Here is a 17684-nt window from a genome sequence, read left to right as displayed (position 1 = left end):
TGGCAGGGATGCATCAGATTCTAAAAGGTCTTTAATTTTGTTACCAGCTGTTTCCTAAAAAGTTTTCTGTGTGCTAAACCTAAAGAAGCAGCTTGCCAAAGCCACATTTTCAGGGCCTGAGATTAGAATGAGGCAACAACCCAGAAAAAAATGTGAAATAGATTTAGCAGATTAGTAAAGGAAATGGAAGGATAAAAGGACAGAGCCAGTGGAAGAGGTAGCCGCATTCAAGGTCTTTAAGTGTTAATAGGGGACCAAGAAAAATATGTAACAAAAGAGTTGATATTTTGCCTAGTAACTTGCATAACCATAAATAATCTGTTCCATTGGAGAGTAATGATGCGTCATTAGTTTTCTGAGTAAAACCAAATTTCTGTCCTTCCTCTGCCCTGTTTCTGTTTAACACTTTTAGCTTAAGACTTGAAAAAGAGAAAAGGAAAGGAAAGGAAAACCGAAAAAGCCTTTTTTTAAAAAAAAAATTATAAATTATTCTGAGCCAGAATCCCAGACACAGGCACTCATTTACTTGGCAGGTTTATACCTCTTTTTTTTTTTTTTTTTTTTTTTTGTGTGTGTGTGTGTGTGTGGTGTGTGTGTGTGTGTGTGTGTGTTCGTGGTTTGGGGCTTTTTTGTGGGGAGGGGGCAGATTTTTCTTTATTTGGAATGCCTTTTTTTCTGTGTTCCTCAATGGTGACTAACAATTAGAGTATGTGTTTCTGACAATCCTGAGCCCAGATTGACTGTGAGAACACATGAGTTTTCTTCTAATTTTCTGATTTCTAATTGTTCTTGCTAGGCTAGAAACAAAGCACTGCAGATTTTGCATCTTTAAGTGCCAGCAGAAGCGAAGGATACAACCAAGTTGCTCTGTGCCCTGCTTATTGCACAGTGGAAGCTTTTAGGGAGGACTTGCATTTACCTTCTGACACCCAACATCTGTTCTGTTTAAATGACCCATAATCATGCAAGAAGCCTCATTTAGCTAAGTGCAAATTCTTGCATGAGCTTGTGGTTGAAAGCAGAAATAAGAGTTTTCAGTTTCCATACCTAGAGGCATTCTTTACTCTATGGTGTAAAGCTGCTCCCCAATTTGTCAGGCAAAGCCTAACAAATTGAAATAGCTGGCTGTATTACTCTGAGTGATGATCTCATTTGTTGGCTTGACATTGGAGAAGCTGTTGTCACCAAAATGACATGTTCCAGCAAAACAAATGCCTTGTCATTCAATGTTCTGTATCAATCAAAACTGATATAGTGCAGCATTTCTGTGAAAATCATACAGCTCTTAGGCACTTCTGGATATGTGGGCACTAGTGGCACAACCATATGCCACTATGGTGGCAACTAGTATGAGGACAGTTTAGGTGTTTTGGGTTGGTTACACCTAGTAGCATAACCATGGCAGTGCAGGACTTGGGGACTGGAGCATCTCTCCTATGAGACTGAGAGACGGGACTGTCCAGCCTAAAGAAGAGAAAGTTGAGCGGGGATCTTATCAGTGTGGATAAATACCTTAAGGGAGGGTGTCAAAAGGATGGGGCCAGACTCTTTTCAGTGGTGGCCAGCTATGGTACAAGAGGCAATGGCCACACACTGAAGCACAGGAAGGTCATGAAAATGAGGAAAAATTTCTTTACTGTGAGGGTGACAGAGCACTGGAACAGGCTGCCCAGACAGATTGTGGAGTCTCCTTCTCTGGAGATCTTCAAAACCCGCTTGGATGCCACCCTGTGCCACGTGCCCTAGGTGACCCTGCTGGAGCAGGGGGGTTGGACTAGATATCTCCAGAGGTCCCTTCCAACCTCAAGCATTCTGTGATTCTGTGGCTTAGGATGGCAAAAGCCTCCCTACTATTTATTCGTATGGCCTTCCCCCCAATTACCAAAACATTTCAAAAGTACACAGTGAGTAAAACCAGAGTAAAAACATATTTTTCTCAGAGTAGAAGGAAGATTTACCAGAAAAGCCAGCATATCATCTCCTCCTCTGTAAAATGGACTTCCGTGCTTGGAGAACTGATTTAAAAACAGGGTCTCCAGTGTGCAGGAAATGTTTGTTGATTGCAGTTTGATCGGAGTTGAATCCAAAACCATTTTTTAAAAACTGTTCATTTCTCTAGTAAGCCAGCAGTATCCTGCAGCTGCTCTGCAAAATTGGTATTCTTGTCAGTTCCCCTGCTAATAGCTGCTGCAGAATTGACAAGGATGTCAAATGTGCTGAGGGCTCTGCAGGAACCACTGGGAGAGATGTGATCCTAGACTATATCAGAGTTAGGGACCCCACGGTTTCTATCATCCCACCCCATGGGAAGAGGCAGCCAGGAGCATCCTAGCAGCCCTGACACTGGAATTTCACGGTGTTAGTTGAAGCCAGGATGTGTTAAATAAAAGATTTTGCACCCATAAGAATGCCTTTTTTTCACCAGAATTTCCACAAACTGTAATCTAATACCTTCAGTTGCACTGAGAAAATTTCTTTAGTTTTTATAATAAATCAAAGGACAAACCTACAAGATGGTATAATGAAAGCCAGCATGAAACTTTCTAATACAGGCTTATTTTCTTCTAGTGGACTACTAAATATGATGATTCAAAAAAACTCACATTAGCATCCTACAGGCATGAACCCAAGCTTTCCCACCTGCATTTCCTACTAATTATTAAAATCAAACACTCATATAAGTATTTTGTTAGCCTCTAATTTGTTGCAACAATGGATTCCAATTATTTTAAATGTCAAAAGTAACATCGTTGGGACCAAAAACCATGATCTTATCTGTTGAAACTTCCATTGAAATTAATGGGACCTTTTTTTCTGGAAGAAGAGCAGAAGAGAGAGAGAGAGAGGTGGATACTTGAGGGTGAAAAGTTGTTTTTTTGCAGATTTTCAAGTGCTGACATCATGTATCCATCCATATCTTAACATATTAGACTAATAACTCTGTGTTAAGGATCATTTTTTCAGGGAAGAACTGCCTTAAAATATGCTCAAAGGCTCACAGGACAAAAAACCATCTAGCTAATAAGAAAAGTTGTTCGCTGATACCCAATAGATGCATAAAATGAGATGGGAAATCTGTGGTTTGGATGATGATGAACTTGAACATTATGCTTATATGTTTCCCCTCAGCAAAGCTATGATCACACTGTGGTTTCTGAACATGTCAAGGCCTTCATCCTCCATCTTCATTTCTCACATGGACATGCAATTGACATTGTATTTCACTGACTAGAAGACATTGTATATCACTGACTAGAAGAAGGTTAAGAGTGGGTATATGTTTCATACACTTTATATATTTTTAAGTTACCACCAAGTTGTTTGATATCCCTATAGTAACCATGTAGAGAGGTTTATAGTTTGACACTGCCTTGGTGAGGATGATGTTTTCTGATGCAGACATCTAATGCCTTTAACTTGCAGTTGGTCTGTCTGTGGGCTATCATCACCATGTTTTGTGGAGCTATAAGAGCAGGTAGGAAAAATCAGTCTATGGAATAGTCTGCTGCAGTGGACATTAAATGTCAGGTCAGCCCAGATCTCTCATAAGAGCTATCTGAATCTGAGGTTTGGTTTGAGACACCTCTGCTTCTGTAAGGTTCAGTACAAGGAGATTTTTCAGAGCTTGCCCCAGGAGCGACAGACGGGCTCGATCTGTGGACAGATTCTCTCTCCAAGTGAGCAGGAAGGGAGACGATACCATGTGATGTGCATCAGCGTGCCCCAGCAGGGGCTGGAACCCAATTAATGCTCACAGTAATTCTGCTCCTGGGCAGAAATGAAGTCCTTGCCAGCACAAAGTGTATTGCAGTGCCAGGATTACAAATCCTTTTATCACAGAAGCTCCTAGTAGCAGTTCTTTGATGGATACTGAAACTCCCACCATATGATAGAAATGCGCTTGATAATGAAGTTATGTTGGGAATTATACAAAGAAATTAAACTCAGCTACAGTGTTATTCATGCTATAGTCAAGTTTTTTTTTTTCTTTAACTCAGTTAAAAATTCATCTTATATAGAAAGTATGAAAACCCTTAATTACCAAAAGAGGTTGAATGTCTCTGGCATCAATAAGCAGTAGGATAAAACTGATAGCAAAAGCTTAGGGAGTACAGTGAGATTTTTGAATGGCAAAATTATATCACTTAGTGGGACTGTTTCTTTTACATGTTGAGAAGCAGTCTAACTTATGGCATAAGAACCTGGAAGGAAGCAGTGAATTTTCTGTGCCTGGACATGTTTCCTTAGCAGGGTTGATTCCCGCAGGCTGCGCAATGGTTTTAAAATGACACTAGGATTTCTTGTAATCAGTAAAGCAGGGAGCAACAAACCAAACTAGTCTCCTCAACTAGCCCTTTTTCATCATTTTTAATACCTTAATCTTGTTCTGCTTGCCTTGATATGAACTTGTAAACAGTTCCTAGGTCTGTTGTTGTTTCATTGTACTGCTGAACACATGCTAATGAAGTATCATGTTTTGGCTACCTTTTAGAGAAGAAAGTGCACTTTGTCCTCTGAAATAAAGGAATTTGAGGGTAGAGAGGGTCTGGATCTGGCTGAAGTATTATCGAAGTTTTGTGGGTTTTTTCTTTTCTTTTTTTTTTTTTATCTTTGTATTCATAGAGAGCCAACAGCGCTCTCAGACTTTTGCCGAATTTTAACCACAACAGGCAATAATTGGTCCCTATCAATGAAAAAAAATGGTATATCTCTTTCCAGAAGAAATGTCTGTTTTCAGTTGCTAGTGCCTTTGCCAAATTAACCATCTGTACTGGAATCTTCCATATCACCTATCAACCAATGAGGGTTTTTTTTAAGAAGCCTTCAGAAAAAAATCTGCTGTTTTCAGAGGTCTGAATAGGAAAAAAAAAAAGGTGTTTTGTTTGGCCATTTCACATTGCTGGTAAGAGACAAGAAAGTCCAGTGAAAGAAAGAGCTCTACTGGAGCAGTGGAGGATTATCTAAGACAGCCAGTCAGCAATACAAGAGGAAAAAAAAAAAGAGGTCTGATAAACTCAGTTTCTCTGCTCCTCCTAGGTACTTTGGAACCTTTCTTCATTCACATCCTGCATTTCCCTCCTAGAAATAACCACTTAAAACTTCTTGGGCAGGGCAGTAAAGATGGGTCAGTCCCCCACAGGCTGTCGTGTGTCAGTCACTCTCCAGCCTTGTACTCAGAGTGCTGTCCTCCAGGTCCTTCTTCCCTGAACATTTGATGTGCTTAGTGTAAAACTGTAGACTTTGGTGTTTAGGAACCCTTTTAAATGAGGTTTGGGAATTCCTGGAAACAGAGAGTAGGCCAGATCATAGTGGAATGGGATAGAAGAAGAGCTAAAAGGTAAATCACTGTGAACTTGCTCAGCTAGTTTGAAGAAGATTGGGTTGGCACACAAAGACTTTTAAGGCAAGAAGATTGGTAGACCTGCTGCCCAAGGACACAGCAGAACTCTAATTCTTATTCATACAGAGAATGACAGACTTCCCTTGCTATCAATGACTCTCTTACTGGAACAGCAAAATATGTGTGCATTGAATTTAGTGGTTGAAGCCTGGTGATGTGGGTAGTGCCACAAAATGAATCATCATAAAGGACTTTTCTGACCATAATGATTCCATTTGTTTTTTATTTTACTTTGATTCTTACTTAGACTCTTGAAAGGCTAAAAATCAAGTGTATCAGAACAAAACTCCACACAACCATTAACTGCTCCAGGTGCAGAGATGGTATTAAAATAATCATTCATTTTATGCTCAGATAGTTTTCTTTTCACTTGTTAAGTCTTGGTGTTATAGCAATCAGAGTAAAAGAAGTAGTCTATAAAAATTCTTGTGCCAATGTGTTTTTATAAATCAAGTGTCCTAGTCAGCAGAGGAAATGTTTAAATTTAGCAATACTTACGGACAAGGACTTTGGATGTTTTTGATTAATAACAAGAAGAAAATAAAATGAAGTGATAAATTTGTGCGATTAGAGGAACTGTTATTCATAAGCCATTCCCAGATCATTTTATGCCTACTGCTGATTATTTCTCACTACAATAGGCAAATATTTTGGAACTTTGCTTTCCAGAATATTGCAAATGTTAGAAATCCAATAACTTATTGCCAATGCTGATCTTAAACATTCTTGCTGCCTTCTGTTTTTAGAAATGATTGTATCTTATGCTTTTTTTTTCTTGTTAAACCATCTGACTGTTAAAATATTGGTACTATTCATATTATACATTGACTTGATTATCCAAAGGGGAAGTGTAAGCTAAAGATTTTGCCCCTGCTCCCTCATACTTCTCTTCCTCCCCTTCCTGTAGCTCCCAGTTGTCCCCCTGCTAAGCCTTTAGTTTTAAGTATGCAACCTGGGGGTGCAGGTTCCACATGATAAATTTTGGTAAGTTTTTCCAAGTGCTTGTCAGATGATAGATGCCTATCCAAGCATTTTTTTTTCCTCTGTATTTTCTAACTCTGCTTTGAAAATAATATTTTTGTTTGCAAAACTAGCTAGCAAGAATAATGACTACCATTTAAAACACTTTATGATTCTCTTTTCTTCTGAATTCTTGTCTAATAACACCTGGCCAATAGGTACGTTCTTTTTTCCATGTTTTGCAATGCTGTGTGGTGGAACCTAAGATTCATAGAGATATTTAACCCCAGCGGTCATATTCTGCCATACAATTAGACTAGGAGCTGAAAGCTTATTGTAGGAGAAAACACTTCACAGCAAGGCCAAGCACAGAGTGACCCCTGATTCTTAACTACTTGAATCATCACCATTTTCAGATTTTGAATTTTAAATAAAGGAATTCAAATGCTTAGTTATGTTCAGAAGATGTAGATTTGATTTTTACACAGAAGGCAGTTTTAGCATTTGTCTAATTTTATCTTTGAATTGCCAAGTGGGAGCTTCTGGATCGAAAACAGGGAGGAAGGGAGAGTGTTTATTCTCCTGTAGAACAGCATCTTTCTGCCTTCTTGAAGTCTGCTACATAACATATTTCCAGGCTTTAAGTAGTGGACTTTGCTTAGCAGGACTGAAAATGCATTTGGAGACTGTTCTAACCTGTTGCCAGCTCCACACACCGCTTTAATGGAACATTTGAGACAAGGCCCTTCAGTGTGTCCTGTCTTACCGGAAAGGGATGTTTAATGAGGCTGTTTGGGTTTTATGCTAATTACATTTCCAGCTGCTGTGAAAATCGTATGAGGCTGCCCAAACTGTAATACTGCGACATAATTCTACAACAATGCATTCCTGTTAAAATAATATAATGATGCAATTAATCTATTAGAGAATTTACAGCACGTTTTGAGGCTTGACTACATGCCATGCACGCGCTGCTAATATCATAAGCTTCTGCTTGTTGTGCGGATTAGAGAATAGCATTTGTTGGAGATGTTTCAAGAAGTGTTTTACCAACAAATTAGCAATAATAGAATATTGGCTTTGGAGGAGAGACAATCAAAGTGTCTGGAAGTAGCTCATACTCTTGCAAAAAATTGCTGTATATCCTCAGCTGCTATTTCAGTGACTCATGAATGTACAATCCTCATCAAACTAAGCTTTTACAGATTACTTTAGAATGTTTTCTTTTAATAACAAAATATATGGAAGCTTCTTTTTATTTTTAGATTGCATTTGAAACATGGAAATTAATTACCATCTCTCAGATTGTTAGTCTTTGTTCTTTAGGTTTTTAGTGTCTTTCTTAAAGATGTTGGGAAAAACAGAAGCATTTTAAAGGGAAACAGAATCACAGAGCATTTGGTCTATGATAAGAAAAAAGACATAACCATAGTGGACAGTTCTAAAGCCAGGTTATCCCCATGACTAAAAACCACTTCTGGTTCTCTCTCTCCCTTTCCTATTAGGAGATGAGGATAAAATTGGCTGATCTCAGGATAACAGAGCACTGAAACAGGTTCCTCAGAGATGCTGTGCAGTCTTCATCCTTGGCAATATTGAAAAACACCCGGACATAGTCCTGGGCAAAGTACTTTAGGTCACTGTGCTTGAGCGGGGAGATTGGATCTCCAGAGGTTTCTTTCAATCTCAATCATCTTGTGATTCTATGATTCTACTTTTAAAAAACTCATACCCTTAGCCATTTTCATTTTTCCATCAGAGAGACTGAATACCATGCAAATTTATCATCAATAAATACATTACTGTATTATTCATGCCCGTAAATTCTGTGTAACCTGTCCTTGGCATGGAAGGCTTTGGGTGTTTCTACATCCCAAATCTGCTTTGCAACTTTACTGGTTCTACCCTAGGTTCATTAGAGGTGAACCTAGACCTTCTGTTCCTACAGGAATGAAGTGGAAAAGGTACTCTGCTTTTCACATACTGCTGATGGGTGACTTCCAAAAGGGAAATGTGTTAGATGCTTTCATGACAAACTTCTGTTGAATAAGTTTTATTCCTAGAATACCATTTTACTCTTGCTCTTGTTTCTTGCAGCAGAGTAAATGAAGCAGGAACCCCTGAGGCCAGAGTGGTAACACATCGATTGACTGCTCCTATCAGTGTGACCTGATTGACACCTGACCCAAATTTTGATTGGGAAATGGGTTCTTAGAGTAATTTGAACATACAAGCCCACGGCTGTAACCTGATTTTTTTTAATGACACAGTAACTGCCCAATATTTGGCTGTTTATGAAGTGCAGTAAAAAGGCACACACAGATAAATGAGAAATTGGCAATAGGAATGAGAATCCCAGAGGGATGGGTCAGAAGGATTGGGGGTCACCTGGACCTAGACATGGGCTTCATAAGCTCTTTCCAGGGCTACTGGGGCTAATACCTTGAGGAATAGTAAACTGTGCTAGAAAGAGGATGTAAATTGTCTTTCATGCAAAGGTTTAACAAGAAAAAAGAAAGGGCTATGAATTGGGATACAAATGCAGCTTGATAAAGAAAATTTTCTTCATAGAAATCTTGGTCTAAATCTGTCTTATATTACTGTTTATACATCATATCTCGGGAAAGTTACTCTGAGTTATTTAAACCATAAATATAAAATCATAAATATATATAGTTACATCATCATATACCCTTGGGTGGATATTTATTTAGTTCATGAATGGATTTATTTTATTTTTATTTGCTAAGGCAAATTCAGTTCTGAATTAAAATATCAGCACAAGTGTTTAATGTGGCATTACTCATCCTCCTTGAATTATTTAATTCAGATTATTTCTCCTGAATCTTGTAAGCAGCCAGATGAGCTAATGTGCAGGGAATAGAGAGCAGATAACTTTACCTGCAGCAAAAGATGAGATCTAGAGGCAATATCTGGTGAGAGTTAGACCTAGCTACCTCTGAACTGAATTTGTGGATTAGGCTAAAAAAGCATGAGGTGGTAATCACAGCACTTGAGGAAGAGATAAAACTGCTAACCCAGGTACTGGTCTTGTCCCTTTAGAAGTCTGCAGATATTGCCAGACTGAAGCAGTTTCACTAGGTCTCGCTTCTTTCTTTTTGGTCAATCTGTCAGTATGTGGTGTTTCCTTAAGAACTTCAGCTGATGGAGACGATTAATTCAGAGAATATTTTGGATCCCATTAGTAAAATAATTTCTGGTGTGTGTAACTGCAGGAGACAGTCTTCAAAAAAAAAAGACTTATTTTTGTTTTCCATTGATTTGTTAAGACTACAGATATAACATCACTTAGTGTTAACTGCATTTGAGTTGTTCATCTACAGGTTGTTCTTTTCATTATAGCAAGCTCAATTTGCCTTTCCATCTCTCTCACACACTTGTAGAACATAGTAAGGATAAAAAAAATCTATAACAGCTGAACATCATTCACTATTTCTTTCATTCTTGCTAGAGTGGCAAGTATATGTTGCTAGGCAGCAACATGTATATGCAACTGAATATGCGCATGCAGATGTTTTAAGGAGCAGCCATTACTTTCCCTTTTATTTAAGGTTTTAATTTGGTAATTAACACTCTTGGTCCTTTAGGTCTTCCAGAGCTCTATGTGTCTCAAAGTTTAGCAGGCAATCATAAACAATTCTAATTACCAAAAGAGGCAGTAAAAATTAGCCTTTTGCTGTAGTGAATGAACTCTTCATTCCATTCTTTCAACTTAACCAACAGCATTATTTGCTTATTTTAAAGAGAAATTACTAAGGATTTACTTTTGCCACTAGCTCCTGCTTGAGCCTGAAAACACAAATCCATCACCTCCCTGTGCCTTGCCAAAGGCTGTTGATCTGCATGTGCTCTTCATTAACTCCTTAGTTAAAGGTAGCATGAGGTTGACAGCTAAAAGTTCCTAGATAAGCAATACTCTTTGTAAGGCCCAAACAGCACCTGGAATTGCTGCTGCCTGAAGGTGACATGTATTGGTGCTGAAAATAGCTCACAATAGGTTTGATTTCCTTCCCAGTGAAGAAGATGAATTCAACCCCATCTTCTCACTGGGTGCAGAATGCTTGGCAGGCAGTTCTGAATGCCCAAAGTCTTTGCGTATACAGACAGCCCACAAAGGCTTCTGCCAGCTGTATGGGCTCCCTTTTCAGGTGCTTTGTAGCTAAAAGAAGATACAGGCACTCAGTGGGTGCTCAGCTCTGTGCGGTGCTAAGATTTCTGTCTGCAGGCTAAAATGTTTCCAGGATGTGAATATGTGCCCTGAATACACCTTTGCCCCTCTTTATATTAAATTTCTGCCTGAAAACACTTTGAAGCCCGTGAACTTTCTATTAGCATTATCAGGAATCAATGCTACATTTACACTTCCATGCAAGTACTCACATTTTCAAAAATATCCCTAACATCTTTATGAACCTGATCGAAAGCCCAGCAAAAAATGATTGTTGGATACCCTCTCATTTCCATGAGCCTAGAATCATGCCTATATTTGATGGCTATACTAGCACTCCTCACAGATTCTTATCTAATGAGAAGGATATGTTACTGGCAGATTAAACATCAATTTGTGATCAAAATGTGATTCAAATACTTGACGGCATTTGGACGAATGGTTAGATAGGCCCCTGCCTGTTGCAAGGCATTGTTTGTTTGCTTTTTTCCCCTTAATCAGCTAGTGGCTTTTGGGCACATCATCTCTTCTGGAGGAATTCAGTTTATAGTTCTGGGGGGAAAAGACCTATAGTTCCGTGAGCAGCAGAACTTATGAAACCTGATTTCACATGGCATGCTCTCTTCTGGATCCTTTTGGGTTTACTCATGATGCTAGGAATGGCAATTTGGATCTCTCTCCTCTACCCAAGCTTCCTAATTTTCATTAAGCTTGGAATATAAAATGTCTTCTTCCTCCACTCCAGTTTTGGCTGAAGTTGGAAACAGGTGGTGAAGCTGTCAGCTAGAGGAAAGAGAGAAGAGAGAGCTGCTGCTGCTACAAGAAGCATGCAGGAGTGGCTGACAGAGAGCAGGTATTATTTATCTGGTACACAAAAGACTACTGTGGCTGTTCTAGTTTTAGCCTGGGAGATGACTCTGGGAGAGTTTCTTTGCAGATAAATCAGTGGGAGTTTTATACTTTCCTCAAGAAGTATGGTGAGGGAGCAGATATCATGTAAGGTAGAGTGGAGGTGCAACAGCTTGCTTGTTTCTTCCATTTTTCCAGCGGATCTTGAGATTTTTACAGAGGATGAGCAACCACATCCAGAACTGTTTATATGATACCCCTCAATGATAAGTGAAAATGTGTTTCCTTTGTCTTCATAATAGCTTTGATAAGATTATTGTATTTTTATGGTTTTGTGATGTGTTTTAAAGAGCTTTCACCTAGACCATTAACTATAAAGAGCACAAAGTTGATCAAGATCTAAGATTCTGAATTCTACAAATAGACGTAATTTTGATCCTAGTAAAGCAAGGAGCTCAGTAGTTGCTCTTTGTATCATATCTCATTCAGTCCCTGAATTAATATCATTGAAAACTTCACCTGGGTCCCTTAACTAACTTGGAATAAACAAAACCAGAAGAGGTTAAGAAAAAAGTACATTGATTATAGAATGAATAACTGGTTGTCTGCTTTTTCACAAGACAGATGAATGCCCTCCTTAATCCCTGCCACTTTTAAATATCCTGCGGTACAAATGTTGTGTTCCCTGGTGATGATCTGGCAATTGAAAGATTCTGTAAATCTTTCCTGGCTTTTATTTACTTACTAACCAGAGGATAATTCTAAAGCTGTAGCTCTGTAATGTCATTGAGCTTTTACTACCACTGCTTGTTTCCTCCATCTAAGGGTAATTCATGTATGAAGAAGGTGTTAGACAACAAGCATAGTCAGGAATGGGTGTACTGTATTGGTTTGGGTCCCTCATACAAAGGGAGTTCAATGGGTAAGGAGAATGGGTTTCACCTGCAGTGGTAGGATAATTCAATGCCATATTCACTGGTCTATATCAGGATCTGATGCCAGATGTGTCAGACTCTCAGCAGGTGCATAGGAGGAGATGGGAGCTGAGTCATGGATGTATAATATTTCTGGGAGTGTGTATGTAGGCAACAATATACAGCCCTGGATGGATTAACTGATAGGTTCACAAAACAGAACCACTGAGGTTTTCTGCTTAAGGCAAAAGAGATGATGATTACAGAAAATTCTTGTATATTTTTTGTAAATGAAAATAATACAATCAGTATTAATCAATGCTGAATCTAAACTCTCCCTACAGTCAAGCATCCATTATGTGCTTATATACATAAACAGCTTCATAGCATAGGAGTATATCATGTGAGCAATAACTAACACAGGAGCTCAAGCACATCTCTTGCAGTAAACTCATGCCTGTAGATGCAATGTTTATGCCCCAGAAAGCCTCTCGCTTGAAATAGCTATTTCTAAATATCGATGTTGACTTTTTGCATCTGAAGCCATAAAGACATGCTGAAATAAGAGGCCAGTGATGCTGTGGTATTTCTGGCTTTAATGAGCAGACAACATTCCTGTAGGCTAAAGTGCACTGCAAGTAGCTGGCAAAACCAATAAAAATTCCCCTACTTGTTCATCTAGCAGATCAGCAGATTATTTCATTTTCTGATTCCATTGCAAGGGTTATGAGACTGACTAACCTTAATCATCTTTGTTGGAGTGACTGGATTTAGATGAATTTGTCTCAGCTGTGTCATAGTGGCCCACACACAGCTGAGACTAGAATTGGTACCACTGAATGAACAAATTTAATGACAGTTCATGCTTTGGGTCAAGATATTTTGGTTAGAATTCTTGCACATATTGAGAGGGAGTTCACAGAACCCTTCTTATGAAAGGTTATGAGTATTCCACTACCACCTCCCAGCTGGGAATTGCTGACATCCTGTGAGTTATTCTGCACACTGGGATCTGAACCCAAGTTTTCCTGAAGATCTGAGCTACTACTTCCAGTGAAGCAATTTTGCAATCTCTTCTTAGTTGTCTAGCACTGGATCACCTACTGAATTGAGCTGACTCCAAGCTCTTCAATGTAGTCATATCCTCTTCCTCTCAGGGTCCTCATCATCAAAATGCCCATTGAGGAAAAGACATTTAATCCGAACAGGATCTGCTAGTTTTATCCCTTACGTGCCTTGAGTGAGAGAATGGCTTTTTAGATTTTGTGTGTGGTATCCATTGCCTTGGTAACATGATTTCATGCAGGAAATGCAGTGTGTATTTGGGCACCCTTGATACCTTGCACACAGTTGGAGTTATATTGGTCTGTTGCATTTCTAGAAAGGGGGACCATAAAAATAAGCACTGAGAGTACTCTGTTTAAAAAGCTATAGGGGAAGTTATCTAAGATGTTCTCCTTCTGTACTAGTTGAAAATATCAGTTCATTGCACAGGTAAGCTAACTGGAGAAACAGAAGAAAGGCTGTGTGGATTGTCCTATCCAATAAAATCCAGCAGTGTCTCCAGAAAAGCAGTGCTCTTCCTTTGCTAGTACTGAAGCAATCAAAGTGCTGGTATGCATATAATGTGTTGAGCTAGCATGCATACTTGGTCTGAAATGCCCTGATGATTAAGATGAAGCAGGGTTGGCTATGGCAGGCATGTATGCTGAGCTATGAGCAAAGTTGAGCAGTCTTTCTGCTGGATAAGAGAGATGAACTTCTCTGAGGTTGCCTTTCCTGCTGCAGAGAAGCTCGACAAAAAGAGGGTTAATAGTCAGGAGCTCTAGATCCATGCTAAAGGCTGTTTCGTAGCTAGTGTGGTAAAGAGTCTCTATTGACTTAAGGACTAGCTCTGTACAACCTGCATGTATACGTGCTTATTTCTGATCTTTTCCCTAAAACCTATATGTGTATTTGAGCACTACATTTCCTTCCTGCAGCAAATGAAGGGCACTTTTTAGTCTGTTAAACTCAAAGGTAAAATCTCAGTGACAGCAGGGCTGACCCAGGACAAAAATCACAATAGAGGCAGATAGCTTTCTTTTGATTACATGGCACATGTTTCCATTGGTAAGAAGACCATTATTAAACAATGCTGTGAAGTAAAGAGTAAGAAAAACAGGATTACTGTAATACAGGTAACATCTTAGAATAACGAACTGCAAAGTGTTTACCAAATGCTAATTTCTGGATCATCATTTGCTTATTTTTTTTCTCTTTCACTTTGCTTGGATAATGAAAATGCACTGATCTCATTAGTCTCCAGACAATCTTTGGTCTATTCCTTTTGTAGTTGCTTATGTGCGTCTTACAGAGTGAGAGCACTTCTGTGTAGAGGAAAGAGTCCCATGAGCCTTCTCTTGTCCCATTCCTGACTTTGTGACATCCCCACAGTAATCGAGCCAACTGCTTACATGGAAAATTAATATGAGAAAACATTTGAGGTAGTATTAGCTATCTCTTAATGAAATGCAACAGCTGGAAACTAGGAAGAGCATGAGCATCATGGGACCAATCAGCCCTCTGTAGAGAAGCAGGAAGGACTCTGTAAACCACAATCAGTAAGTCTCTGTCTGAAAGCAGCTTTTCCGGAGTGGGTGGCTAATACTATGGTGGAATGCTTAAATCCAAACATCACTCTAATTTAATTTCACTAAGTATTAGGTCTAGGGAATATAAATTAAGCAGTAGCTAAGATTTTAAGAATTAGAACCAGTCCTGAGCCAGTGCGAGCACACTGACCTGTGCTGTCGTGCCATCTGCCTGAGATAATGTTAATGCCATGAGAAATCCTTTCCAGCCATGGGTACACTGTATTTTATTAAAATCTGAGCTGTTTCCCATTCTTTAAATACTGCCTGCCTTGTCATTGCTGGCAATATACCTCTGGAAGTCAGTTTTTTTTTTTTTTTTTTTTTTTTTCATTTTTCTGTATTCTTATTGTGTATCTTGGGAAATTTCTTAATCATAGAATCATAGAATGCTTAAGGTTGGAAGGGACCTCTAGGGATCATCTAGTCCAACCCCCTGCACACGCAGGGTCACCCAGAGCATGTGGCACAGGACTGCGTCCAAGCAGACCTTGATATACATAGCAGCTTCCTCAACACAATACATGTTGAGTCTCCAGTTCTTCCTGCTAGAGATGGCATATATCAATGATATCGTGTTCACTGCAGGATAGACAGAGGAGAAGACCTTATCCATGTCAGGGAAAGAACATGTGCAATAGACCTGGGGTGGTTCGTTACTCAATTTTCCACACTTTTACATTAGGTAAAATGCCCCTATCTGGTTGGATCTCAACTCAGAATAACTCTCACAATAAAGAAACCATAAGAAACAACCACCATGTCCTCTGCTAAAGCTGTTCATGCAGTCACTTGCCTGCAGGCTACTAAGCCATGGCTTTTATCTTTCTATCAGATTTCCTACCGCTCTATAATCAAGCGGGCAGGCTAGAAAAGAAGATACAGACTTGGCTTAAAATCATACTAGGCTAAGATTTCCTTACTGTGTCTTTTAGAAGAGCTGTGTATGATCTTTCCCTTTTCTTATTTTAATAGTTAACACTGATCCCATATGGATAAGCCAAAGAAGCAAATAAATACTGCTTTTTTTTTTTTCTTACATAAGATCAAATGCTACTTTACTTTACACCTTCATTCCAAATGCCTCAGGTCAAATTATGCTTGCAATTGTGCCTGGTTATTTCCTGCTGCTTCCATCAGGTTGGGTAACATGGCCGTGTAAACAGAAGACACAAATTGGCTCTACACAGCACTGTTCTTTCAGTCTGGTTTAATCTCTTCCGTTACATTTCACTGATATAGGGGCTAAGTTCTAAACTGAAGCTGAAACTCCTGTGCTCAGTGCTTAAAGATAAGGACAGTGAGGCAGACCGCAGAGGCTTGTACTGCAATATCTCTGTACCTGGACTCTACTGTAAACTTTCACCACTTCTAAATGAGTAATACTTAGAGGCTGACATGAGCAGGAACTCATACAAGGCATGAATAGGGACCTAAGGTGTATTTGTCTGCTGCATGTTCATGTGTGCTCACACCTGCTTTCTTCTTTCCAGTTCCAAAATCCTAGACAAAATCTGTGTATTGAAAACTTGTAGCTCATAACTTGTATTTTAGTGGCACATACTAGGTGTGAATTGATGTGAGCAAATTACTCTGTGAGGTTAAATGCACTTAAAAACATTTAATCACTCAACTTAGGGAGTGAGTCTTCCAGAGCAGCATGCTCAAGGGCAGTACACAGAGATATATAGGCAAATAAGAAAGGATAGATAGTGCATGGCTCAGTGAGCTGGAACAATTTGGACAGGCATAAAACAGTGTGTGTCCTAGTTATTAGCATCCATGTTTTATTTTAATTTGCTAATTTTGCTATGTAATTTAGAAGCCATCTCAGTTTTTGGCCATTGCACAAGAATTTTTGCTTTGGTTATGTAAAAATACCTATATTATATATTACTTTTAAGCTGAATTTATAGATGGAGTGCCACTGAGCAGAAGTAAGGGCAATGGAGCACACCAATAATGGTAGGTTTCTATTATCAGCTTCTAGCCTTGGAATGAGATGTCAGAAATTATAGACTCTCTTTTCTTTCTTATTTGTTTACTGCTCTTCAAAAAGCAGACATTGAGAAGCCTCTAACAGGTAAAAGGTTTTGCTAGATTTATATGGCTCCTAATGATACAAAAAATAGCTATATTAATAATAATGACTAGATGCAAAGTGAGTGTGTAGAAGCTTGGCCTTTCTGAAAAGGTGCCAAATTCTTATTTTCTCTTATTTCAGTATGTGATTCCACAAGCACCAAAAACTTACAGATACAGAAAGGAAACTTTCACTCTCAGTGGTGGCCTCTTGAGGAATGTAAATTCTCAAATTTTAGTGTATCTTGTGGTTTCATGACATGTACATGCTTATATGTCCTTCTTTAGCTGGTATGTGATTTTTACAGCAGTGGGCCAGACATGATACTTTCTGTAGTGAAATTCTGACTATCCAAAACTGCTTCTGATGATTCAAAAGAGCAGAATAAATTAACAGGTTGTCATTGCTTCATTGAACACAAAAGTAAAAGGGATCTTGGGAGCTGCCATCCCTTTGGGAATTTTATTTGCATTTGGATACCTGAAAATGGCATGTCCCTAAAAATATACCTATGCACGTGCCTTTGTGCGTTAGACGCATGGAATATAGGTATAATCAGATCAATTCAGTGTAAACAGAGGGATTTTCAGATGGCTTCACCTGTGACATTTCTTGTGCCACAGATCCCTGAACCATAGTCAAATAAGGTAAGAAC

General features: G+C 39.0%; 1 protein-coding gene and 1 long non-coding RNA gene across 7 annotated transcripts in view; one reads left to right on the top strand and one right to left on the bottom strand.

Moving 5' to 3' along the window:
• The window catches only part of PHACTR1 (phosphatase and actin regulator 1), a 290390-nt gene that overhangs the window by 173550 nt on the left and 99156 nt on the right, over positions 1 to 17684 (top strand). The gene's annotated exons all lie outside the window — the stretch shown is intronic.
• Positions 4595 to 17684, bottom strand: part of LOC148595252 (uncharacterized) — a 123915-nt gene continuing 110825 nt past the window's right edge. Inside the window, exon 3 of the long non-coding RNA XR_015913200.1 lies at positions 4595 to 4609. This is a non-coding gene — a long non-coding RNA (uncharacterized LOC148595252). The remainder of the gene's footprint in view (positions 4610 to 17684) is intronic.

Source organism: Tinamus guttatus, unplaced genomic scaffold (genome assembly GCF_059628265.1).
Source record: "Tinamus guttatus ecotype Peru unplaced genomic scaffold, ASM5962826v1 Tinamus_guttatus_pri_ptg000131l, whole genome shotgun sequence".
NCBI classification, from domain to species: Eukaryota; Metazoa; Chordata; class Aves; order Tinamiformes; family Tinamidae; genus Tinamus; species Tinamus guttatus.
The sequence above is the reverse complement of the archived record's forward strand: the minus strand, read 5'-3'. Positions and strand labels throughout refer to the sequence as shown.